This window comes from Hyperolius riggenbachi, chromosome 2 (assembly GCF_040937935.1).
Source record: "Hyperolius riggenbachi isolate aHypRig1 chromosome 2, aHypRig1.pri, whole genome shotgun sequence".
Classification (NCBI taxonomy): Eukaryota; Metazoa; Chordata; class Amphibia; order Anura; family Hyperoliidae; genus Hyperolius; species Hyperolius riggenbachi.
In genome coordinates, this window is record NC_090647.1 from 154,405,956 (window position 1) to 154,432,007 (window position 26,052).

At 43.1% G+C, this 26,052-nt stretch overlaps 1 protein-coding gene across 1 annotated transcript in view; it reads right to left on the reverse strand.

Moving 5' to 3' along the window:
- The window catches only part of RB1 (RB transcriptional corepressor 1), a 292,700-nt gene that overhangs the window by 125,295 nt on the left and 141,353 nt on the right, over positions 1-26,052 (reverse strand). The window lies entirely within an intron of this gene.

Sequence of the window (26,052 nt, forward strand, 5' to 3'; positions counted from 1 at the left end):
TTCATTAGAGCAGGGATCGATGCTTGTGGCATTCTACGCCATTCATCAGGTATGGAGAGAATACAGCGCTGGGTCATTTCCAAAAATAGTCTTCCCCAGAGCCCTTGTCCAATCCATGGACAATGGGCTCTTCCCCACCTCCGGTGTCCAGGAGGAGGTGGGGTGCGCTGCTGGGGGGGGCTCATAGTGGCATTGGGGAGTGCCCTTTAACCAGCCTGGCGTTCTGTTAAGATCGCCAGGCTAGCGATGCGTACTTTTGATGCGTACTTCTGATCGCCTTCTGATCGCTTTCTTCGTCGCCATGGCGGTGGGCGGAGTGACGTCATGGACGTCAGCCGACATCCTGACGTCAGCCGCCTCCGATCCAGCCCTTAGCGCTGGCCGGAACGGTTTGGTCTGGCTGCGCTGGGCTCGGGCGGCTGGGGGGACCCTCTTTCGCCACTGCAGACGGCGGATCGCCGCAGGTAGCACACGCGGCTGGCAAAGTGCCGGCTGCGTGTGCACCTTTTTATTTGACAAAAATCGGCCCAGAAGGGCCTGAGCGGCAGCCTCTGGCGGTACTGGACGAGCTGAGCTCGTCCATACCGCCAGGCTGGTTAAGAAAGGGGCCCCAGTTACCTGTCCTTTCCCCAGGTGAAATGAGTAAAGGGACACTGACTTATTTCCATAAAAGACTTAAAATGCAATAAAAATGCAACCACAAAAAAAATCCTTTAATTGTTTTAATTAACCATAAATACTTACCTTTCGTTACTCCAACAGTATCCTTGATGAACTAGATAAAATGAACTAGCTCCATATCCTCTCGATACCAGATGAACAATGGAGAACGCTACGCATGTCGATCCCTCTCCCAATGACCATCGAACAGCGCTACACACGTCGATCCTATTCCCAGCCCTGGTACTAAATATAGCAAGCCACAGAGCAACCACATTCTGAATTTTGTTGCAGAATGTCATTTTGAGGACTTGTACGTGTACCTGAGATGGAGAAGGAAAAAATAAAAGAGATCGCTCCCTTGCAATTCTCCCAGGCCGCCTCCATCCACTGCTAGGCGGCCCGGTAAAGCCACCAGTTGGCACATGCGCAGTCCAGCTGCGCACGCTCCCCCGTTGCGCTCCCATAGCCTGGAGCATTCTGCGTCTGCGCAGTAGTGTGAGGATTATGGAGATGAAGATTTCATTTTTCAGCATGACCTGGCACCTGCTCACAGTGCCAAAACCACTGGTAAATGGTTTACTGACCATGGTATTACTGTGCTCAATTGGCCTGCCAACTCTCCTGACCTGAACCCCATAGAGAATCTGTGGCATATTGTGAAGAGAAAGTTGAGAGATGCAAGACCTAATACTCTGGATGAGCTTAAGGCCGCTATCGAAGCATCCTGGGGCCTCCATAACACCTGAGCAGTGCCACAGGCTGATTGCCTCCATGCCACGCCGCATTGAAGCAGTCATTTCTGCAAAAGTATTCCCGACCAAGTATTGAGTGCATAACTGAACATAATTATTTGAAGGTTGACTTTTTTGTTTTAAAAACACTTTTCTTTTATTGGTCAGATGAAATATGGTAATTTTTTGAGATAGGAAATTTGGGTTTTCATGAGCTGTATGCCAAAATCATCAATATTAAAACAATAAAAGGCTTGAACTACTTCAGTTGTGTGTATTTGAATCTAAAATATATGAAAGTCTAATGTTTATCAGTACATTACAGAAAATAATGAACTTTATCACAATATGCTAATTTTTTGAGAAGATCATACATATATATATATATATATAAAACATTTTTTTTTTTAGTTGATCATAACTTTGATACATTTGACAAAAGTCAAACGGAAGATATAGATCAATCAGGAGCACGAGAGCAATGGCAGCAGATCAACGACCATTAGTGTTGCACTGCATCAAACAGTGCAATGATGCGGTTTAATAGATTGTCATGCAAAAATCTATTGAAAATCTATGTGCAGTGGAGGCCTATGATCACTCTCTGGTCAAAGAAGGATAAATTCAGATCAGAAAAGGATAGCTCTGTCTGGCACATTCGGTGGCAATCTATGCGTGTATGGGCACCTTTACCAGGATATTTTAAGGACAACACACTCTTTTCAGCCAGGCACTCTTAACAACTACCAAATAAGTGACATTTAGCTAGACTAGTGGCTGAAATAAGAGATCACATGCAAATATAATGGATAGGTATCTCTCTCACTCATTAAAACTTTATAGTATGAAGGTTTATCTATACAATTTGCTCATAGTATTCAATATCTGTTGACCCTTATGCTATATGGCGGTGATAAAATTGGTCAGTGATTGGCCAATCATAATTGGAAGTGTGTATCAAAGGATATCCAAGACGAAAAGTAAACATTACTATTTATATAATCCCTACCATAGTCCTATGTCCATCATAGTCTAGGAGCAATTTAGGGAGATGCCAATTAACCTAAATGTATGTTTTTAGGATGTGGGGGGAACCGGAATGCCAGATCTTTAACTAGATACCTTTTTGTGTTCTAGAAGCATTTCTTTAAAGGATATTGAAGCTGGAAAGTAAAAGTTAAGTTATACTTACCTGGGGTTTCTTCCAGCCCTTAGCAGTCTGTGTCCCTCGCTGCAGTTTTGCTGGCCTCCACTGCGCTGCTAGTCTATCCGTAAGATCACAGAATGCTACTTCCCTCACATGCCCAGAAAGCCTTGACCACAGCTGTGGTTAAAGGATACCCAAGGTGACATGTGATATGATGAGATAGACATGCCTAGCACCCAAATAACTATGCTGAGTTACTTTTTTCTTTCTCTGCCTGAAAGAGTTAAATATCAGGTATGTAAGTGGCTGACTCAGTCCTGACTAAAACATTTTCCTAGCAGTAAATGGCTTCGGAGAGCAGGAAAGAAATAAAAAGGGTGAATAGTTCATATATTTTAGCTCTGGTATACTTCAACGAATGTGTCATTGAGCAAACACAATAAAAAAGGTTAAAACTTAAAAAGTAGATTTAAACATAAAATAAAACTGTGGAATATCTTAAAAAGTCATTTTTAGGAGAAGGAAGATAGATACAATTGTTTTTTTCATTAGTTTATTTTCGCCTTGAATGTCCTCTAATGATCTTATAAAGAGGCTAGTGGCACACACTGGAGGGCAATGGAACTGCAGTGAGGGACCAGACAGACTGCTAGGGGCTGGAAGAAGCATCCGGTAAGTGTAACGTGATTAAGAATTGAACTTCATCCCAAACAGTAGCTGACACCCACTTTTACATGAGAAATCTATTCTTTTTCACAAACGGAACATCAGGGGGCTCTGTATGGCTGATATTGTGGTGAAACCCCTCCCACAAGAAAAAAGCAACAGCTACATCACCTGCCAGCAGTAAAAATGCTAACATGTGATAAATGTCAGAATGTGAATCAGGGATTAAAAAGATTTTACAATGGACAAACACTGACTAAATCATTTATACATAATTATTGTAAAAATGAAGCACTTTTTTTATTACATTATTTTCACTGGAGTTCCTCTAACTTTTCTTTTCAGCCTGGATATCCTTTAACCACTTGAGGACCGCAGTGTTAACCCCCCCTAGTGACCAGGCCATTTTTAGTTAAAAAGGCCACTGCAGCTTTAAGGCCAAGCTGCAGGGCCGTACAACTCAGCACACAAGTGATCTCCCCCCCCCCTTTTCTCCCCACCACCCCACAGAGCTCTCTGTTGGTGGGGTCTGATCCCCCAAAGTGTGTTGTTTTTTTTTAATAAATATTAATCTTATTTTTAATAAAATCATGCTCTTTTTTTTTACTAACTTTATTACCCTCCCTCCCTTCCCCCGCCAGCCAATCAGCGCGATCGGTTATGATGGGCTGTCACATGGCTGTCCCCAGTACAGCGCTGCTGCAGATCGCAGCGCTGTACAAAGCAATTAGACAGCGGTTTCGCCGTCTGAGTCTCCCGAGCGGCAATCGCCGCTCGGAGACTGAAGGCGTGGCGAGGCTCCGCCCCCCAAGCAGGAGATGCGCGCAGCCTGCGCGTGATCTCCTGCTAGTCCCATAGACAAGACAAAACATTTATATCGCACTTTTCTCCTTGCGGACTCAAAGCGCCAAGTATCAGACAGCCGTTCACGCCAATGAGCGTGGAGCGGTCCTGGGGCTGCCGCACTGCTCACGCCAATTGGCGTGGAGCAGTCGGCAAGGGGTTAAGGAAATACTTCTAAAACACAAAATAGTGTCTAGCTAAAGATCTGGTGGTATAATATTACATTCTGGGCATTTAGCAGAATCAGTCACTGAATAGGTAAAAAAAACATGCTCGCACATTCACTGGCATAGCCTCTATTGTATTTCAAGTCAATTCATAGCCATGGGTTGCTTCATCTGTACAGTGAACTGCACACCTGCACCTGGGTATTTTCACCAATCTACTTTCCCAGGCAATCACATTCCACAATGTAATGAGCTAATAACAGCTTTATACCTCTATCAAAAGGAACCATGTGTGAGTGCCCGTGAAGGCTTAGCATAAATTAAATGCTTGCATATACAACAGTTCCTATGCTAGACATTAGAGCACTGCATCGCGATAATAAGCTCTTGCTGTGGGTGTGTGCCTAGAACTACAAAAGGTAATTAAACAAGTCTTTCCACAATATGCTCCGTGCCTTGCTATGACACAGGTGAGGCCTGCAAACATCTGGCACTTAACAGCAGACATTTCTATGAAATACAATGTCAAGGAAACAATTATAAAAAAATCCCCAATCCAGGCTATCAGAATCAATTAGGCTCTCCAGCTTTGGTAATGAAACCCAGTTTATACTAAAAAACAGAACTGACTGTATTTAAGCCCTCGTCTTCCATTCTTTTTGTTTCAATGCTTGTGATTGCACATTGGCACGGATTAGCAATGCAGAAAGTTTTGAACATTTTACATGTATACTTTTTTGCAACCAATATTGGATGAACACCAGCTGGCTGAGGCTGAACTCTGACAAAACAGAGGTGTTGGTGGTAGGTGGTCCACACATGATAAAGTTCAAAATGCTCACCACCTCAAACTAGCAATTGGGGGAGATACTGTACAGTATAAAGACTCTGTGCAAAACCTTGAGGTGATCCTGGATGGAAATCTAAAACTCAGACAGCAGGTATCAGCTGTCGTCAAGTCTTCCTTCTTCCATCTAAGAAATATAGCGAAAATCAAACACCTTCTCCCAGCTGAAGACCTACCTGCCCTGGTTCACGCATTTGTATCCTCCCGCCTAGACTACTGCAACGCCCTGTTCATCGGATCTACAGATAAGGTTCTGCGCCCCTTACAGCTAGTACAGAATGCCGCAGCCAGACTCCTAGCCAATGCCCCCCCCGCAGCTCACACATCACCCCAGTACTGCAAACTCTTTACTGGTTGCCAATTTTAAGATCGGCCTGCTGACATTCAAGGCTCTACACTACATGGGACCCAAATACATAGCGGATCTATTGGAACTATATGCCCCTCCATGCACCCTCCGCTCTGCCAACAAGATGAAGCTGGTTATTCCCAGGATACACTTAACATTTGGTGCTCGAGCCTTTTCCTATGCAGCCCCTACTCTATGGAACTCACTTCCACAATCAGTACGAGAGGCTCCTTCTCTGGACAGCTTTAAAAAAAGGCTAAAATCTCACCTCTTTTCCCTAGCCTTTGAGACTGCATAATGCAGGGTCACAGCGCTGAGTCCCCAGGGATAAAAGCGCTACATAAATATTATTGTTATTATTGTTGTTGTAATATATTGAAAGAACCTGTGTGGCTCATGGTTGGCTGCATCCAGTAGCTCCTTAAAAGGACACATGAGGTGACCTGTGACATGATGAGATAGACGTGTATGTACAGTGCCTAGCGCACAAATAACTATGCTGCGTTCCTGTTTTCCTGTCTCTACCTGAAAGAGTTAAACATCAGGTATGCAAGTGACAGTTTCTGCCCAGGTCATGACAGACTATAGCATAACCCTCACTGATAAGGAATTATAGCCATAAAACATTTTCCTGTCAGTAAATGGCTTCTGAGAGCAGGAAAGAGATACAAAAATGCATAGATTTGAGCTCTGGCATATTTCAATGAAGGTGTCATTGAGCAGAGACAGTGGCCTCAATTCACTAAGATCATGCTGAAGATAAGGCAAAAGAAAACGTACCACCACACAGTAAGAAAGTTATCTTATCTCTTCATTCCTTAAGTTACCTCCTCTGTCTTTAACTCTGGAGTTATTTTAAGGATTGAAGAGTTAACTTAAAGACAGAAGAGTTAAATTTAGGTTTGCCTGAAGTCAAATGCTTCCTGAATACTACATGCCTTATCACCACGGTGATCACTCTAGAAACGTCATTAAAGACAGGAGATAAGCTTAGTGAATTGAGGCCAATGCAACAGTAAAAACGTAAAAATTAGATTTAAATCTAAAATCCTAAATCTAAAACTGTGGGGTATCTAAAAAAAAAAAAAAAGTCATTTTTAAAAGAAGGAGGATGGATACAATTGTTTTTCTCATCAGTTTATTTTCACCTCGGATGTCCTTTAATGCCAAGAGAGTGGAGGTTCCTTTCACAATACAGAGCAGATCACCTGACTCAGCCCATATCCTCCCACTAACAACAGAGCAAGCCTGTGGTAGCAGTATGTAATTAAACAAGCTCCATGACTTTCAAAGTCGCAGAGAGCTCCATCTTCTGAAACTTGTTATCTCAACTATTAAGTCATTGTAATTTCTTTTTCTCTCCAGCGGACAGGTCAATAGTTCACTGGCCTGCTCTGTAAAATAATTTAGAATGTCGAGTAGTGTGTAAACTGCAAATATTACAGAATGATGCAAAGTTATAAAAAACACTATATAAATGTAAAATAAAAATATGAGCATATTTTCTTTGCTACTAATGGTCTAGTAATTATCCGTACTAACAAACACACACAGAACATTTATATTGCGCTTTTCTCCTGGCGGACCCAAAGCGCCAGAGCTGCAGCAACTAGGATGCGCTCTATAGGCAGTAGCAGTGTTAGGGAGACTTGCCAAAGGTCTCCTACTGAATATGTGCTGGCTTACCGAACAGGCAGAGCCGAGGTTCGAACCCTGGTCTCCTGCGTCAGAGGCAGAGCCCTTAACCATTACACTATCCAGACACTCCACTACACAACCAATTAATCATAATTTTTTTTCACTTCAGTGTCTCTTTAAAATAATATCTCTACATTTTCTACCACACCTAAGTATACATAAACTTAAGGTGGCCATAGATCAGGCTCTCTCAACCAGGGTTGCCTGGAACCCCAGGGTTCCTTGAGGACCCTGCAGGGGTTCCTTGGCATTTTACCCCATAGTGAGGGAAGCATAGTAGAGCATGTCAGGAACCGGCCCGCGGCACGCCTGCGTATACGGTTCCCGACTGCGGGTTTGACCAGATTGAGAGGGGAAGCAGCCTTAGTCAAGCTAAAACAAGGCTGGGACCCCTCAGAACACCTCTCACTGCCACCACTAGCGGTTCGCTAGACACTTCCACTCTGCTGTCGAGTCCTCCGCGCGCACTCCACGTTTTCGTATTTGAGTCAGCTTTGCGCTTAGGCCAAATACGGGAACGCCACGCACCCACACACACACACACAGTTGCAATCTTACACTGTCGTGAAGCAAAGACCCACTAACAGTCGTTCCGAACGATACTGTTAGCCACTCTGCTGTCGCTACTCGCACTGGCGTTGTTCGTACGTTGGGTCAGCTGCGCGCTTAGGCCAACGTATGACAAACGCCCCCACACACAATGCAATTACAATTTCATACGGTAGTGTTGCTCAAGCGTACAATTAGGCATGAACTTATACACGGTTACACTTCAGTCTCTTCTAGGCTATGAGTGTTAGTTTAGTACGGCAGAAGTCAAACTTATTAAATAATAATTTAATATTCTAGAAAAACATAGAACAATGCAGAACTTAATATATACAAAAAGATTACAAAAAACAAAGTAAAAATAGTTACAAGATAAAAGTTACAAAGATAACACACACGGATATATGCGTAAAAATAAACGGGGGAAAAAAGAACGTTACCAGCTTAGGTTAGAACGTTGTTTGATGGGAGGACGCCGTTTCGACCAGGAGTCGCGATCCTCCCTAGCTATTCGCTACCTCCGAGAGAAGATACCGGTGGCTGTCCTGGGCCAGCTTAAATAGTCCGAAGTGTCCCCTGGGGCATTTAATGTCCTGCCCCCAGGAACTAATGCAGTTTCCCCGTTTGTGACATCACCGAACGCTTGTCATAATCTTTCTTGTGATATGCAAACTTCAAAGGGCTTCCTGTTTTAGCTTCTTGAAGTTTGCAGAATTCAATAGGTGAGATTGTATCCTATCAGACATCAAAAAGCTTCCTCCACATTATTTCCTTGGTTAAAGTGTATTTTCGCACATACATGAAAAGATGGCCTTTTGGTTACAGGTAGCAGTTTGCCTGTATTTGCCTGTAGACAGACGGAGACAATCACACCTGGGACAGTAGATCAAAAGTGACTGCTAGTGGCTTAATGAGCTGCTTCCTTGCCTATTGAAGGTGACTGGTCATATTCACTGAAGACCTCTTTAGATGCAAATGTAGGTCTAGTGACCCACCCACACAAATACATGAACAGTCCATGAATCTAGCCTGCATCTCTACACCTTTGACATACCACAGCAGATATAAAAATGGGAAAATGAAAATATATTACTGTATTATCCTTAACAGCATCAGCACCCCAATATATCACCACAGAGCACATTATAAAAGGTGGTACTGTAAAAAGAAGCACTAAATTGGGGTCAGAATAATAATGAGCACAGTATAATGAGTGTCAGTGTAATAGGAGGTAGTGAAATTAACAGTCTCACCTACTTTTAAAGACCATACCTCCTGAAACATAAATTAAATAAATGCAGGGGTTCCTCGAGATCGAAGAATTGTTTGCAGAGGTTCCTTGAGATCCAAAAGTTATGTGCGGGGTTCCTCCAAGGTAAAAAGGTTGAGAAAGGCTGCCATAGATCAACCAAGAGATGGATCTCTCTGGAGAGATCTGTTGGCCGTCACAACCGCAGGCCGATTCCCGCTCTATATAAGCATGGGAATGGACGTAATGACACCACCTCGTCCCTCCCGGCCGTGTACCCCCAAATGTAAATGTACCCCGCCCTGGCACCGTGAGGGGGTTACATGTACATTTGGGGGAAGCAGCTGGGCGTTTCCATTGCGAATGTGATTATCAGACACCGTTACCGGTGTCTGAAATCTGTTGAATTGTTGATTGTACATTCTCTTGGTGGCAACGATTTTCATCAGATTCTATTATCGAATCTGATGGTTGAGCAGCCGCCAAGTCTACAGATGGATGGCCACCTTAAAGAGAATCTGTACTCTAAAATTCTTACAATAAAAAGCATACAACTCTATTCCTTATGTTCTCCTGGGTCCGTCTGTGCCGTTTCTGCCACTCTCTGCTGCAATCCTGGCTTGTAATTGCCAGTTTTATCCAGTGTTTACAAACAAAAGACATGGCTGCTAACAGCATGTGATAGGCTAAGAGTAGCTCAGTGTGTGAGTCATACAGAGCTTGGAGGGGGCCTGGAGAGCATGTGTATAGCTTCGATCCTATCACAAGTAGACCTGCACATTTCACCCTGAGTGCCTGAGCCCGACAGAGGCGACAGAGGAAAGAAGATTAGATTATATAACAGAGATAACACAGCTACTGTGCAACTAGGAAAGGCTGCAGTAAGCCAGAGCACATTAGAACAGGTATAGGAACTTATAGGATAGAAGAAAGAAGGCTGAAAATTTTGTTACAGAGTCTCTTTTAAACTAATAAGAGAAATGTTCCACCATTTCCTTCATTTGTAGCACAGGCAAAAAGGCCATAAATCTATACACATATACTGTAAAATATACACCAATCAATGCAGTGAAACAGAAAAGATCGCCAATTAGTTTTCAAAACCTATAAAACCGTAGCCAGATAGTCACTAGAGTTTTTTCATGGCACATTACACTGCAAGCAAAGTACTGTAAAGAGAGCTACAGGAGCTTAAAGCACAGGAATATTTACACCCATGTAATTGTTGTTTACCTGTCCTCTTTAGTAATCAGGCATCAGGAATGGGTGTGAGATGACAATTATGCTAAATGTCGAATGTCAAGCAGAAAGACATAAGGAATTGCCTGAGTAGAAAATCCTCTTTTCTGAGACTGAATGAGTTGATCAACATATCTACTAACAAGCTATGCCATATTTTATCAGTATGATGGAAAGGGTTTACATTACCCCAGATAGGATGTTACAAACCTTCCACAAAGGGAAGCATGGCTATAATGCTCATCTCTAAACAAGCACACATTTGCACTGCAAGAAAACATACTCCAAGCACATGCTCCATGCAAGTCAGGGGTGTCCAAACTTTTTAGACTAAGGACCATATCACGGTCCTTAAGACTGCCAAGGACCAAGCCAGTGACATTGCGCACAATGTTTGCTGATTGCCCTTATGTACACTATGCCTATTAAACACAAAGTCCTCAGTTAACAAACGAGACTATCTTTGTTCTTAAAGCTAAATTTGTAAGTTGAACACTGTGCCACTTTTGTCTCCCTTTGTGTCTTCTCCTCTGTGCCCTCTCCTGTCTTTCAGTGTTTTTTCTGTGCCTCTTTCTTGTGCCCTTCTGTGTCTCCTCCTGTTCTCCTTTGCCCCCTCCTGTGAGTCTGTGTTTTTCAGCCTGCAGATTTGTTTTAAAGGGAACCTTAACTGAACGGGGGGTAAAGAGTTTTACTTACCTGGGGCTATTACCAGCCCCCTGCAGCAGTCCTGTGCCCTCGGCGCCGCTCTGGAATCCTCTGGTCCCCCGCTGTCACTTAGTTTCGTTTTTGACGACTCGCCAGTCGCCGGCCGCCATGCGTATTATTGGACGCATTCACCAATGCAATTAGCACTATTGCGGACCGCAACGCGTACAAAAATACGCGTTGTCGCATATCTACGCGTGCGGAATGCGGCAACGCGTATTTTTGGACGCGTTGCGGTCCGCAATAGCGCTAATTGCATTGGTGAATGCGTCCAATAATACGCATGGCGGCCGGCGACTGGTGAGTCGTCAAAAACGAAACTAAGTGACAGCGGGGGACCAGAGGATTCCAGAGCGGCGCCGAGGGCACAGGACTGCTGCAGGGGGCTGGTAATAGCCCTAGGTAAGTAAAACTCTTTACCCCCCGTTCAGTTAAGGTTCCCTTTAAGTACCTACTCTTAGGTACTTAAAAAGCATTCCTTGGGTGTAAAAATGTTTATTCTCAAGGCAAAGAACAGTACACATTTGCCAATCAGTAAATGTAATCATCTCCAGCCACTAAAGCTCTCTGCCTGGTCTCACCACACACAAAATAAAAATACGAGCTATGGGAAGAAATGAATTACTGTAGATCTCAGTCTATAGATGCACATTAACAATACCATTTTTTACTACGGTAAATACAATCTTGCAGTGCAATTTGAATGATTGTAATCTGAAGGCAATTATCGAATCTTCACATTTACTGAACGATTCTTTCTTCAAATTCGATATTTTCCATCTTTCGGATAGATTTTATCCTACAAAGCAATCGACCAAAGACTCGTTTACCATCAATTGCCTTCATAAACGGTAAAATTTCTATACAATACAATCGTAAAAATTGCATTGAAAGATCACATTTAGTGAAAAAAAAAATTGTACCGTTAATGGGCACTTTAAAATGAATCAATAAATTAGACATAATCATCTCAGAACAAAAACTTTCCTGCTCACATACATTAGGGCTCCGGTCCTGTGCTCTTTTCTTTTAAGCAACCTTTATACAATGCCATTGATTAACCTGTTTACTTGCCTGGAATATAGATACACATTTAATGTTTATGTGTATACAACCATTACCAAACATCTGTTCTTTTTGCTACTCTCGTTCTGAGTAGACTGTTTATTGTATTTTGTATGCTACTCTAGACTGTGCCCTTTGCTAAGGGCTAAGGCCTGGTTCACATTAGCGTTCGCTGTCCGGATTCGCCTGATCGGATCCGGACCGTATACTGTACCAACGGAACGTACGTTCTGCATAGCAATGCAAAGTCTATGCGGACGTTCACATGCGTCCGTTCCGTACAGAACGGAGCCGGATCGGATCCGGACACTTTTCCAACATGCGCTATTTTCCGGGTCCGGATCATCCGGCCTACGCACCCGGAGCGGAGCCTGACTGCACCATCCGGAAATAGAAACCAAATGGGAAACGGAAAGCACAGAACACACTGGCTACAAACACCTGACGTTCTACCCCACTTCCTATGCGTATTCTAGCGGCCATTTTGGATGGGGACGCATGGGCCAAGCATTTCTGGAGTGGAGCAGCAGTGACTAACGTGCTGGAGCTGTTTGGCAGTATGTCGGAGGTGGAGGTGAGGCCTAAACAGCGGAGGACCTGATTCTACAGGTGCAACTTCTGCTGACCTCCCAGACCCCAACAATTATATTGTTTTATTTATAACTTTTACCAAACTGATCCGGATCGCAGCCGTATACATACCTGATGCAACCGGACCGGATCCGGATCGGAACCGTACGGTTCCGATCCGGTCATCCGGTCCGTTTGGCACAGAAACGCAAGTGTGAACGGGGCCTAAATCATAGCATTCATGTAACTCTACAAATTTTCAATAAAATGTTTTGAAACTAAAATCAATCAATAAGCAGTTTCCATCGAAGGCATTTTTTGTTTGCAAAACAGACAACCTGCCTTTTCAAGAAATTGTGCACATTATCTCTGCGTGGTGACCAGAAAGAAGCGTGCGAAAACACACCCATGGAATATGTGGAAACGCACCCTAAAGCTGCTTGTACAACAGGCCATTTGAGCTGATTTTTCTTTCCTAAACAAAAACACCTTGTATAAGATTGCAATGGCTGTTGCACTGAAATTAGGCATTGCCAATACAATGTAAAATGTATAGGGAGCCAAATTCAATAAGGCAAACCATATGTACTACAAATTACCTAGATAGTTCATGATGACCCAGAACCACTAGGAAAGCAGAGGCTATAGATAGTATATTTTGAATCTAGGAGTGTCGCCTGCTGCAAGGAATTCTTACATTCATTTTAGCATTAATAATGAATTAGCTCATACAAAATAAACATGTATTTAATTAAACAATGTAAATTAAGAGATTGAGTTCATGGTGGAGAATATACTTTGTCATTTTAGTAGAGGTTTATTCATTGCTTTATATGGACATTGAGAAACAATTTGAGATAGGATTGTGGAGCTATATCTGGCTACATGATTTGAAGCTAAACAGAAACTGTCATCCAGTCTATGATAAAGGAAAAAAATAATAATCTAGGTACTTTCTGAGCATTTGGGTAGACAAAATACTGCATTTGTCCAGTAAATATTATATATATTTCAAGTGCATTTATTAAAAGATCGAAGCATGACAGACAAGGTCAAAAATAATAGAATACAGTCCCCCAAGCAGGGCGGGCAAAAGTGATAGCGATACACACACACCAGCTATAACCTTGTTTGTTCATACTAGAACACATTTTTTGTAATACTGTATCAGCCCTTCTCAACCTTTTAGTCATGGAGGAACCCTGCAAATAATTTTGGGATCTCAAGGAACCCCTGCATTTATTTTGCAAGAGGCATGGACTTTAAAACTAGGTGTAGCAACTTATTTCACTACCACCTATTTACACTGCCACTCATAATGTCTCCTTACTCTAGTGATTTTTATTAATGTGCCCATTATTATTCAGGACCCCCCCAATTTAGTGATTCTTTTTTCAGTATCTCTTTGGTGTGCTCTATCATACTTCCCCCACGATAGGTGAAATTGCTAAGGAACCCCCTGCAGAGTACTCAAGGAACCCTGGGGTTCTAGGGAACCCTGGTCGAGAAAGCCTGCTGAAGATAGAGAAGGGTAGGAAGCATAACATGTTGGCGCTTTATAATTACAATAAATAAAGGGAAGGCACATGGGAAGGGGATGGATCAAGGGCATTATCCACCTCATTCCTATTGAGCCAGAATGAGCAGGGTAAGGGAAAGATAGAAAAGGAGAGAAGAAAGTGAAACAGCTGGTTTAAAACCAAATCAAACAATATAAGTAACACAATGTGCAGTTGGCTGATGGTGTAATGGTTAAGGGCCCTGCCTCAGGAGACCAGGGTTCGAATCTTGGCTCTGCCTGTTCAGTAAGCCAGCACTAATTCAGTAGGAGACCTTTGGCAAGTCTCCCTTACACTGCTACTGCCAATAGAGCGCGCCCTAGTGGCTGCTGCTCTGCTCTGGCGCTTTGAGTCCGCAAGGAGAAAAGCGCAATATAAATGTTATTTGTCTTGTCTTGTCAATGTCTCCAGGTCGGCAAAGAACACAGCATTGTATCAGAAAGTAGCCAGGATAGGCATAAGAGGAATGGAGGCTGTACAGTCAGATACATAAATATTGGTACATCAACACAATTCTAACATTTTTTGGCTCGAAACACAACTACAATGGATTGGAAATGAAACGAACATGATGTGCTTTAACTGCAGACTGTCAGCTTTCATTTGATTCATTTGAGGATATTTACATTCAAATCAGGTGAACGGTGTAGGAATACTTTACATATGTGCACTTGTTAAGTGAGCAATAGTAATGGGACAATTGGATTCGCAGCTGTACCATGGCTAGGTGTGTTATTCCCTCATTTATCACAATTACAATTGAGCAGATAAAAGGTCCAGAGTTCATTTCAAGTGTGCTATTTGCGTTTGGAATCTGTTGCTGTCAACTCTCAAGATGAGATGCAAAAAGCTGTAACTATCAATGAAGAAAGCCATCATTAGGCTAAAAAAAACAAACAAAAAAAAACCTCAGAGAGATCGCAAAAACATTAGGCGTGGCCAAAACAACTGTTGCACCGGTGAGCTCAGCAACAACAAAAGATCCGGAAGACCACAGAAAACAACTGTGGTGGATGTCCGAATCAAGGAATTCTTTCCCTGGTGAAGAATACACCCTTCACAACAGTTGGCTAGATCAATAACACTGTGTAGGAAGTAGGTATATGTGTGTCAAAGTCAACAATCAAGAAGACTTCACCGAAGTGAATACCAGGGCTGTGGAGTCGGTCCAAAAATCCACCGACTCAGACTCCTCAGTTTAGGATTCCACCGACTCCGACTCCTCTAATTTGCATATTACAATTTTGTTGATTAACAGTATGTAACGTGAAATTCGTCTCTTAACTGCCAACGCTTAGGAATTTTACAAGGCAACTGAAGTGAGAAGGATATGTAGACTACTATATTTATTCCCTTTAGACTAAAACTAGTCCTTGGTAAGAGTACTTGTAAAAGGTACAGACCGGAACAAAGAACATCTATCAGGCCCTAGGCAATGTAACTGTGGGTACATGTAAGAGTGAAGTGCAGGTACTCTGCAGGGGAATAAGGAGATTCTTCCTCTATTACACATTCTTCATGTACAATTTGAACAAGGTTTATGGGTGATAGACAACACCTCTCTGTTCAATGTGCACAACATTCTCAGTGGATTCCCTGCAGCTCTGTGGGGAGAGCATATGTAGAGTATAGTACTACTGTGTAACAAAGTAAACCTGAGACAGATGACATTAAAGTTTTATACATACCTGGGGCTTCCTCCAGCCCCCTTCAGGCTAATCAGTCCCTCGCTGTCCTCCTCCGCCACCTGGATCTTCTGCTATGAGTCCAGGTACTTGAGCCAGTCTAATGTAGTGGGCATGCACACACTCCGCCGCCGGGAGCATACTACACCTGCGCAGAACTATCGTGCAGGTGCAGAACGCTCCTGGCTGTGGAAGCGGCAAATAGTCAGACTGCTCTGACTGGCTGAATTACCTGGACTCATAGCAGAAGATCCAGGTGGCGGAGGACGACAGCGAGGGACCGAATGGCCTGAAGGGGGCTGGAGAAAGCCCCAGGTATGTATAAAGCTTTTCTTTTAATTCGCCTCAGGTACCCTTTAATTCATAGTCACCAAACCAAATTTTAACAACATATCAATTTATTTGATTTCATGAGCAAAGAGAGTGCATACATTTGCATAAACCAGCATCAATGCAGAATTTTTTCCATCTTATTGACCATCTCTATTAGTGACATGGCTACACATCAGGCTTTATACTTACAGCATAGATGTTATTTCGTATATATATGAGATTCCTGGGAACACATCATATATACTGTACAGTCACAATCAGATATGTATATCTGACTTTAAAATTACAGGGACTGCTTTATTGAAGCAGCACAAGTAACTAATTTTGATTGGTTTATTTCATTTTTGTGGACTGAACACAGCTATTACTGTATATATACATTATTTTTAATTATTATCTGAGATATAGAACATTTTATCATATTTTCTATTTTAATTACAGTTACAAATTCATTAGGAGTCGGAGCATTTTTCCCGACTCCAACTCCATGCACCCAAAATTGCTCCGACTCCGACTCCACAGCCCTGGTGAATACAGAGGGTTCACCACAAGATGCAAACCATTGGTGAGCCTCAAAAACAGGAAATCCAGATTAGAGTTTGCCAAACGACATCTAATAAAGCCTTCACAGTTCTGGAACAACATCCTATGGACAGATGAGACCAAGATCAACTTGCACCAGAGTGATGGGAAGAGAAGAGCATGGAGAAGAAAAGGATCCGCTCATGAGCCTAAGCATACCACCTCATCAGTGAAGCATGGTGGTAGTGTCACAGCGTGGAATGGAACTGGAACCAATGGAACTCGTTCTCTTATATTTACTGACAAAAGCAGCAGGATGAATTCAGAAGTGTTTCGGGCAATATTATCGGTTTATATTCAGCCAAATGCTTCAGAACTCATTGGAAGGTGCTTCACGGTGCAGATGGACAATGGCAAAACATACTGCAAAAGCTAAATGGGTAAATACCCTCAAATTTAAGCCGACAGTCTGTAGTTAAAGCACATCTTTGTTTCATTTCAAATCCATTGTGGTTGTGTATAGAGCCAAACATGTTAGAATTGTGTTGATCTCCCAATATTTATGTACCGGACTGTAGGTTAATCCCACATTGTCTTGCCAATCTGTCCATAAAGACCATATCTTGAAAAAGTGAGGAAGAGTCCGATTTTGGCCAAAAGTTGTCAGAAAGCATTACCTGGTTTACGTTTCCAAAGACTGCATTGGTGGACAGATTACATGATTTCCAGTTGGCCGCTAAATGTTTCTTGGCACTTGGCAGTAGCTAGAACATGTTGGATAAGGGTAGGTGGGTAGGAAATTTTACACCCAGTGTTTTGTTACCCAATAAAATAAATAGATCCATGGATGAATATACTGGATGTTAAAAATCAGGCATGTACATATCCAAATATAGTCCCCAAAAGAATGGGCTATAGGGTACGATTACCAAGTGCCCCACAAATTGCCATTGGCTTGACAGCCTCAAGTTCAAATCAGATGTGGAAGGCTGAAAAGTATGAGCCTGGGCTGGTGTGTAATAACACCTGTGTAGCAATTGTAGGGAGGTCTCCATTGATGAATAATACAGGCTATTCTTACTGAGGGTCGTAAAGCAGTGTGCCTACCTGTCTTCAGAGATGCTAGTGTTAAATGGCCTCAATTCACTAAGATCATGTTGGAGATAAGGCAAGAGAAAACTTGCCACCACACAGTGAGATAGTTATCTCATCTCTTCATTCCTTAAAAGGGAACCTGTACTGAGTAAAATTTCAAATAAAACACATGAGGTAACTTCAAATGAACATTACATAGTTACATTGCCATCAGTTCCTCTCAGAAGCTCACCATTTTCTTCTGACAATGATCCCTTCCAGTTCTAACAACATTTTGTCAGAACTGAAATATATCAGTTGCTGTCAGTTTCAGCTGAGAGGAGAACTGATGTGTCCATGTTTCCCTATGGCTGAAGTGGGCGATGTTACAGTTTAACTGTGTGCTGACCAGAAAGCTGTTATGGAGTAATGGCCATTTTCAAAATGGAGGGCAGAGAATTTCATTGATCACAGTGGACGAACAGGACGCAGGAGAGGAAAAAGATTTAAAAGTAGAGTACACGGGAGGTAAGTATGACTTGTGCATGTTGATTTTGACTTTTAATTTTCAGTTCAGGTTTTCTTTAAATTACCTCCTCTGTAGTTATTTTCACATGCAGTTAATTAACAACCCGTCTTTAACTTTAGAATTCTGGAGTTTTTTTTAAGGATTGAAGAGTTAACTTAAAGCGGTATTGTCACCATAAAAAAATCAAATTTCAACAGCAACTGGTCTGAGTGTATTAAGTGATAAAGATGCTAATCCTGCATTCAAAACTTTTTCTGCTGTTATGGTTTGGAGTTATCACATACTTTATGAGCACTGGCCCTAGTGCTAAACAGTGCCAAAGAGTTGAATGCTGTGAGTTCTTTTTGTCTATAATATATTCCTCCTCTCCCATTTATTTCCCTGCCTAGCTTTCTTATCTGAAACACCTCTGCTCACTTGTGTTTACAAACAAGGCTGAGGTGACTCAGTGATTGGAGGATAAGACAGTGTAGTTCCTAGTATACAACTCAGTGGGAGTGTCTGAAGACTCTGGGAGGAGGGCAGCTAATGCATATACACGATGAGCAAGAGAAGGAAGGGGGGGGGGGAAACAAGAGTCAGGGAGGATATGATGTCAGCATTAGCTTGGCAAGATGGCCACTGCCTAGAATAGGATTTTCTGCTTTTCCTTTATAAAATTCACAGGAATCATTACGTGGATAGCACAATACATCTGTTATGTAAGTAGAAGTAGTATTTATCTACTTATATATGTGTTTTTTATTTCTAGGTTAGCATGGGTGTCGCTTGTTCTTTAAAGGCAGAAGAGTTAGCTTTAGGTTTGCCTGAGGTAAAATGTTTCCTGAATACTACATGCATTATCACCATGGTGATAACTAGAAACGTTATTAAAGACAGGAGAAAAGCTTAGTGAATTGAGGCCATTGTCATTTTGCCAGTCCATTTGGAACATATACTTGATACTGGAGTCCACAGTAAGAATAAAGTATAGATATGACAAGACTTTTATCCAATGGGTAGACTTTGCATCTCACCTTAAAAGAAGAGTACTAAAGGGAATAATTATTAGACCTCAGAGAGTTTAAGAAGTGGAATATCTGAGCCACCATAAAATACTCATCAAATGGGAGATTTTCTGTGTTGAATTGAGGCATTGAAACGATCTTAAAAACTCTAAGATATTTTACCACCGTAGTAAAACCTTTATTGATCCACCGCTTAACTAGAGAGGGATGGTGGCCAATGAGAAGTCTGGATTATTAAAGGAATACTATCGATTCACATATTTTTTTCAATTGACACAGGAATTTATTTATTTATTGTATTTATAAAGCGCCAACATATTACGCAGCGCTGAACATTAATTTAGGTTACAGATAATATTTAGGGGTGACATACAGCAATATGACAATACAGGAATACAAGAAAACCAGATCACACAGCACAGTATTAGTACAAGGTAATGCTTAGTCAGTCACTGGATGGAGCATGGAGATTAGGCAAGTTAGGTTCACTCAGATGCATAGCATGGGTTCACAGTAATGGAGGTGCCAGATCAGGTAGGACACAAAAGGAGGAGGACCCTGCCCAAAGGCTTACAATCTAGAGGGAGAGGTAAGGACACGAATGGTAGGGGACCAGAGTTCAGCTGTAGGTTTAGAACACTTGTGAGGGGTAGTAGGCCAGAGTGAATAGGTGAGTTTTGAGGGCTTTCTTGAAGATGTTGAAGGAGGGGGCTGCCCTAATGGGTGGAGGTAGGGAGTTCCATAGTGTTGGAGCAGCTCTTGAGAAGTCCTGGAGGCGTGCATGGGACTGGGTGATGCGGGTGGCGGTTAGGCGAAGTTCATTGGAAGAGCGGAGTGAGCGGCTAGGTGTGTACCTCAGGAATTGTTTGGGAACTGCTGCTAAGTACTGGTGTATACATTCTAGTAGCAACTTCTTTGTTTACTGTTAGCAAAATACCTTCAAACTTTACTGACGCCAAAACTGACGGCTGACTGAGCCATGAGGAGAGGGGACATTCCCCTCACACTTGATCAGTTAACTCTATGTGTAACTCTGAGTGTAACTGAGTGTGACAGATAGAAAGCTGCAGCTTCTGTGTCCTGTGTTTCTGACTAAAATGTCTGAAGAGAGCAGAGGAAATGTAACCAATTCTCACAGCTTTTCATATGGTTTTTACTTTCAGAGTTTGATATGTTTGATATTTGGTTTCTGTAGTCTGATATGCAACTCTGGCTGTGCATTGAAGCAGACACCCCTTCTGCAATTGATTTGTCCCAATATAGCTAAATCCTACCCTCAATAAATTACAGTTTTTGCCTCTGATATTTAACATGAAAAGTAGGAAAATGTTTACACAGCTACTTAGACATTATTTGTACAGTCATTTTAGAACACTTGGGTATCGATAGTATTCCTTTAACCACTTGAGGACCACAGTCTTTTTACCCCTTAAGGACCAGGCACTTTTTTTCCATTCAGACCACTGCAGCTTTCACGGTTTATTGCTCGCTCATACAACCTACCACCTAAATGAATTTTGGCTCCTTTTCTTGTCACTAATAAAGCTTTCTTTTGGTGCTATTTGATTGCTCCTGCGATTTTTACTTTTTATTATATTCAGCAAAAAAGACATGAATTTTGGCAAAAAAATGATTTTTTTAACTTTCTGTGCTGACATTTTTCAAATAAAGTAAAATTTCTGTATACATGCAGCGCGAAAAATGTGGACAAACATGTTTTTGATAAAAAAAAACCCATTCAGTGTATATTTATTGGTTTGGGTAAAAGTTATAGCGTTTACAAACTATGGTGCAAAAAGTGAATTTTCCCATTTTCAAGCATCTATGACTTTTCTGACCCCCTGTCATGTTTCATGAGGGGCTAGAATTCCAGGATAGTATAAATACCCCCCAAATGACCCCATTTTGGAAAGAAGACATCCCAAAGTATTCACTGAGAGGCATAGTGAGTTCATAGAAGATATTTTTTGTCACAAGTAAGCGGAAAATGACACTTTGTGACAAAAAAAAAAAAAAGTTTCCATTTCTGCTAACTTGCGACAAAAAAAAATGAAATCTGCCACGGACTCACCATGCCCCTCTCTGAATACCTTGAAGTGTCTACTTTCCAAAATGGGGTCATTTGTGGGGTGTGTTCACTGTCCTGGCATTTTGGGGGGTGCTAAATTGTAAGCACCCCTGTAAAGCCTAAAGGTGCTCATTGGACTTTGGACCCCTTAGCGCAGTTAGGCTGCAAAAAAGTGCCACACATGTGGTATTGCCATACTCAGTAGAAGTACTATAATGTGTTTTGGGGTGTATTTTTACACATACCCATGCTGGGTGGGAGAAATATCTCTGTGAATGACAATGTTTTCATTTTTTTTACACACAATTGTCCATTTACAGAGTTATTTCTCCCACCCAGCATGGGTATGTGTAAAAATACACCACAAAACACATTATACTACTTCTCCTGAGTACGGCGATACCACATGTGTGGCACTTTTTTGCACCCTAACTGCGCTAAAGGGCCCAAAGTCCAATGAGTACCTTTACGATTTCACAGGTCATTTTGCGACATTTGGTTTCTAGACTACTCCTCATGGTTTAGGGCCCCTAAAATGCCAGGGCAGTATAGGAACCCCACAAATGACCCCATTTTAGAAAGAAGACACCCCAAGGTATTCCGTTAGGAGTATGGTGAGTTCATAGAAGATTTTATTTTTTGTCACAAGTTAGTGGAACATGACACTTTGTGAAAAAAAACAATTAAAATCAATTTCCGCTAACTTGTGACAAAAAAATAAAAACTTCTATGAACTCACCATACTCCTAACGGAATACCTTTGGGTGTCTTCTTTCTAAAATGGGGTCATTTGTGGGGTTCCTATACTGCCCTGGCATTTTAGGGGCCCTAAACCATGAGTAGTCGTCTGGAAATCAAATTCCGCAAAATGACCTGTGAAATCCTAAAGGTACTCATTGGACTTTGGGCCCTTTAGCGCAGTTAGGGTGCAAAAAAGTGCCACACATGTGGTATCGCCGTACTCAGGAGAAGTAGTATAATGTGTTTTGGGGTGTATTTTTACACATACCCATGCTGGGTGGGAGAAATAACTCTGTAAATGGACAATTGTGTGTAAAAAAATCAAAAGATTGTCATTTACAGAAGTATTTCTCCCACCCAGCATGGGTATGTGTAAAAATACACCCCAAAACACATTATGCTACTTCTCCCGAGTACGGCAATACCACATGTGTTGCACTTTTTTGCACCCTAACTGCGCTAAAGGGCCCAAAGTCCAATGAGTACCTTTAGGATTTCACAGGTCATTTTTGTTTCAAGACTACTCCTCACGGTTTAGGGCCCCTAAAATGCCAGGGCAGTATAGGAACCCCACTAATGACCCCATTTTACAAAGAAGACACCCAAAGGTATTCCGTTAGGAGTATGGTGAGTTCATAGAAGATTTTATTTTTTGCCACAAGTTAGCGGAAATTGATTTGAATTGTTTTTCTTCACAAAGTGTCATATTCCGCTAACTTGTGACAAAAAATAAAATCTTCTATGACCTCGCCATACACCTAATGGAATACCTTTGGTTGTCTCCTTTCTAGAATGGGGTCATTTGTGGGGTTCCTATACTGCCCTGGCATTTTAGGGGCCCTGAACCGTGAGGAGTAGTCTTGAAACCAAATGTCGCGAAATGACCTGTGAAATCCTAAAGGTACTCATTGGACTTTGGGCCCCTTAGCGCACTTAGGGTGTAAAAAAGTGCCACACATGTGGTACCGCCGTACTCAGGAGAAGAAGTATAATGTGTTTTGGGGTGTATTTTTACACATACCCATGCTGGGTGGGAGAAATATCTCTGTACATGACAATTGTTTGATTTTTTTTACACACAATTGTCCATTTACAGAGAGATTTCTCCCACCCAGCATGGGTATGTGTAAAAATACACCCCAAAACACATTATACTACTTCTCCTGAGTACGGCGATACCACGTGTGACACTTTTTTTGCAGCCTAGGTGCGCTAAGGGGCCCAACGTCCTATTCACAGGTCATTTTGAGGCATTTGTTTTCTAGACTACTCCTCACGGTTTAGGGCCCCTAAAATGCCAGGGCAGTATAGGAACCCCACAAGTGACCCCATTTTAGAAAGAAGACACCCCAAGGTATTCCATTAGGTGTATGGCGAGGTCATAGAAGATTTTACTTTTAGTCACAAGTTAGTGAAAAATGACACTTTGTGAAAAAAAAAACAATAAAAATCAATTTCCGCTAACTTTTGACAAAAAATAAAATATTCTATGAACTCGTCATACACCTAACAGAATACCTTGGAGTGTCTTTTTTTCTAAAATGGGGTCACTTGTGGGGTTCCTATACCGCGCTGGCATTTTACGGGCCCAAAACCGTGAGGAGTCTGGAAACCAAATTTCTCAAAATGACTGTTCAGGGGTATAAGCATCTGCAAATTTTGATGACAGGTGGTCTATGAGGGGCCGAATTTTGTGGAACCGGTCATAAGCAGGGTGGCCTTTTAGATGACAGGTTGTATTGGGCCTGATCTGATGGATAGGAGTGCTAGGGGGGTGACAGGAGGTGATTGATGGGTGTCTCAGGGGGTGATTAGAGGGGAAAATAGATGCACTCAATGCACTGGGGAGGTGATCGGAAGGGGGTCTGAGGGGGATCTGAGGGTTTGGCCGAGTGATCAGGAGCCCACACGGGGCAAATTAGGGCCTGATCTAATGGGTAGGTGTGCTAGGGGGTGACAGGTAGTGACAGGAGGTGATTGATGGGTGTCTCAAGGTGTGATTAGTGGGGGGAATAGATGCAAGTAATGCAATGGCGAGGTGATCAGGGCTGGGGTCTGAGGGTGTGGGCGGGTGATTGGGTGCCCTAGGGGCAGATGGGGGTCTAATCTGATGGGTAGCAGTGACAGGGGGTGATTGATGGGTAATTAGTGGGTGTTTAGAGGAGAGAACAGATGCAATGCACTTGGGAGGTGATCTGACTGCGGGTCTGCAGGCGATCGGATGGTGTCGGTGGGTGATCAGATTGCCCGCAAGGGGCAGGTTAGGGACTGATTGATGGGTGGCAGTGACAGGGGGTGATTGATGGGTGGCAATGACAGGGGCTGATTGATGGGTGGCAGTGACAGGGGGTGATTGATGGGTGATAGGTGATTGGCAGGTGATTGACAGGTGATCAGTGGGTTATTACAGGGGAGAACATATGTAATTAATGCACTGGTGAATTGATAAGGGGGGGTCAGAGGGCAATCTGAGCGTGTTGGCGGGTGATTGGGTGCCTGCAAGGGGCAGATTAGGGTCTGATCTGATAGGTAAAAGTGACAGGTGGTGATAGGGGGTGATTGATGGGTAATTAGTGGGTGTTTAGAGGAGAGAATAGATGTAAACAATGGATTTGGGAGGTGATCTGATGTCGGATCTGCGGGCGATCTATTGGTGTGGGTGGGTGATCAGATTGCCCGCAAGGGGCAGGTTAGGGGCTGATTGATGGGTGGCAGTGACAGGGGGTGACAGGGGGTGATTGATGGGTGATAGGTGATTGACAGGTGATCAGTGGGTTATTACAGGGAAGAACAGATGTAATTAATGCACTGGCGAATTGATAAGGGGGGGTCAGAGGGCAATCTGAGCGTGTTGGCGGGTGATTGGGTGCCCGCAAGGGGCAGATTAGGGTCTGATCTGATAGGTAAAAGTGACAGGTGGTGATAGGGGGTGATTGATGGGTAATTAGTGGGTGTTTAGAGGAGAGAATAGATGTAAACAATGGATTTGGGAGGTGATCTGATATCGGATCTGCGGGCGATCTATTGGTGTGGGTGGGTGATCAGATTGCCCGCAAGGGGCAGGTTAGGGGCTGATTGTTGGGTGGCAGTGACAGGGGGTGATTGATGGGTGATTGATGGGTGATTGACAGGTGATTGACAGGTTATCAGGGGGGATAGATGCATACAGTACACAGGGGGGGGGGGGGGGTCAGGGGGGGTCCTGGGGAGAATCTGAGGGGTGGGGGGGTGATCAGGAGGAGGCAGGGGGCAGGGGGGGGGGGATAAAAAAAAATAGCGTTGACAGATAGTGACAGGGAGTGATTGATGGGTTATTAGGGGGGTGATTGGGTGCAAACAGGGGTCTGGGGGGTGGGCAGGGGGGGGTCTGAGGGGTGCTGTGGGCGATCAGTGGGCGGGGGGGGCAGATCAGTGTGTTTGGGTGCAGACTAGGGTGGCTGCAGCCTGCCCTGGTGGTCCCTCGGACACTGGGACCACCAGGGCAGGAGGCAGCCTGTATAATACACTTTGTATACATTACAAAGTGTATTATACACTTTGTAGCGGCAATCGCGGGGTTAACATCCCGCCGGCGCTTCCGTATGGCCGGCGGGATGTTACGGCGAGTGGGCGGAGCCAGTTGCCGGGGTAAGCGCGTCATCAATGACGCGATCGCTCCCCCGGCATAGGAAAAGGACGCAACGCCCTAAGGCGTATTGCGGTCCTTAAGGCATCCACTTTGCCGCCGCCCATGGGCTGTGGGCGGTCGGCAAGTGGTTAAATATTTCCGTCATACAGCTAATTAGTGACTTCAGTATAGGTTTACATCTACTCTGCTTCCATATACCAAAAGAATGGGCTGAAATGGGGACAATTTTCTGATGGCCTGAAGGTTCACCTGTTTAACCCACTTACCCCAGACAGCATCAGGGGGATAACAAATGTGACTCCAGAGTAACCCAGAGAGGGGTTGTTCACTTGCATTTACGGCAACTAATTGAGATAGTTGTGAAGCCATGTAATAACAGTCTAGATGTGCAACATGAAGGCCCCCTAACTCTTTAGGC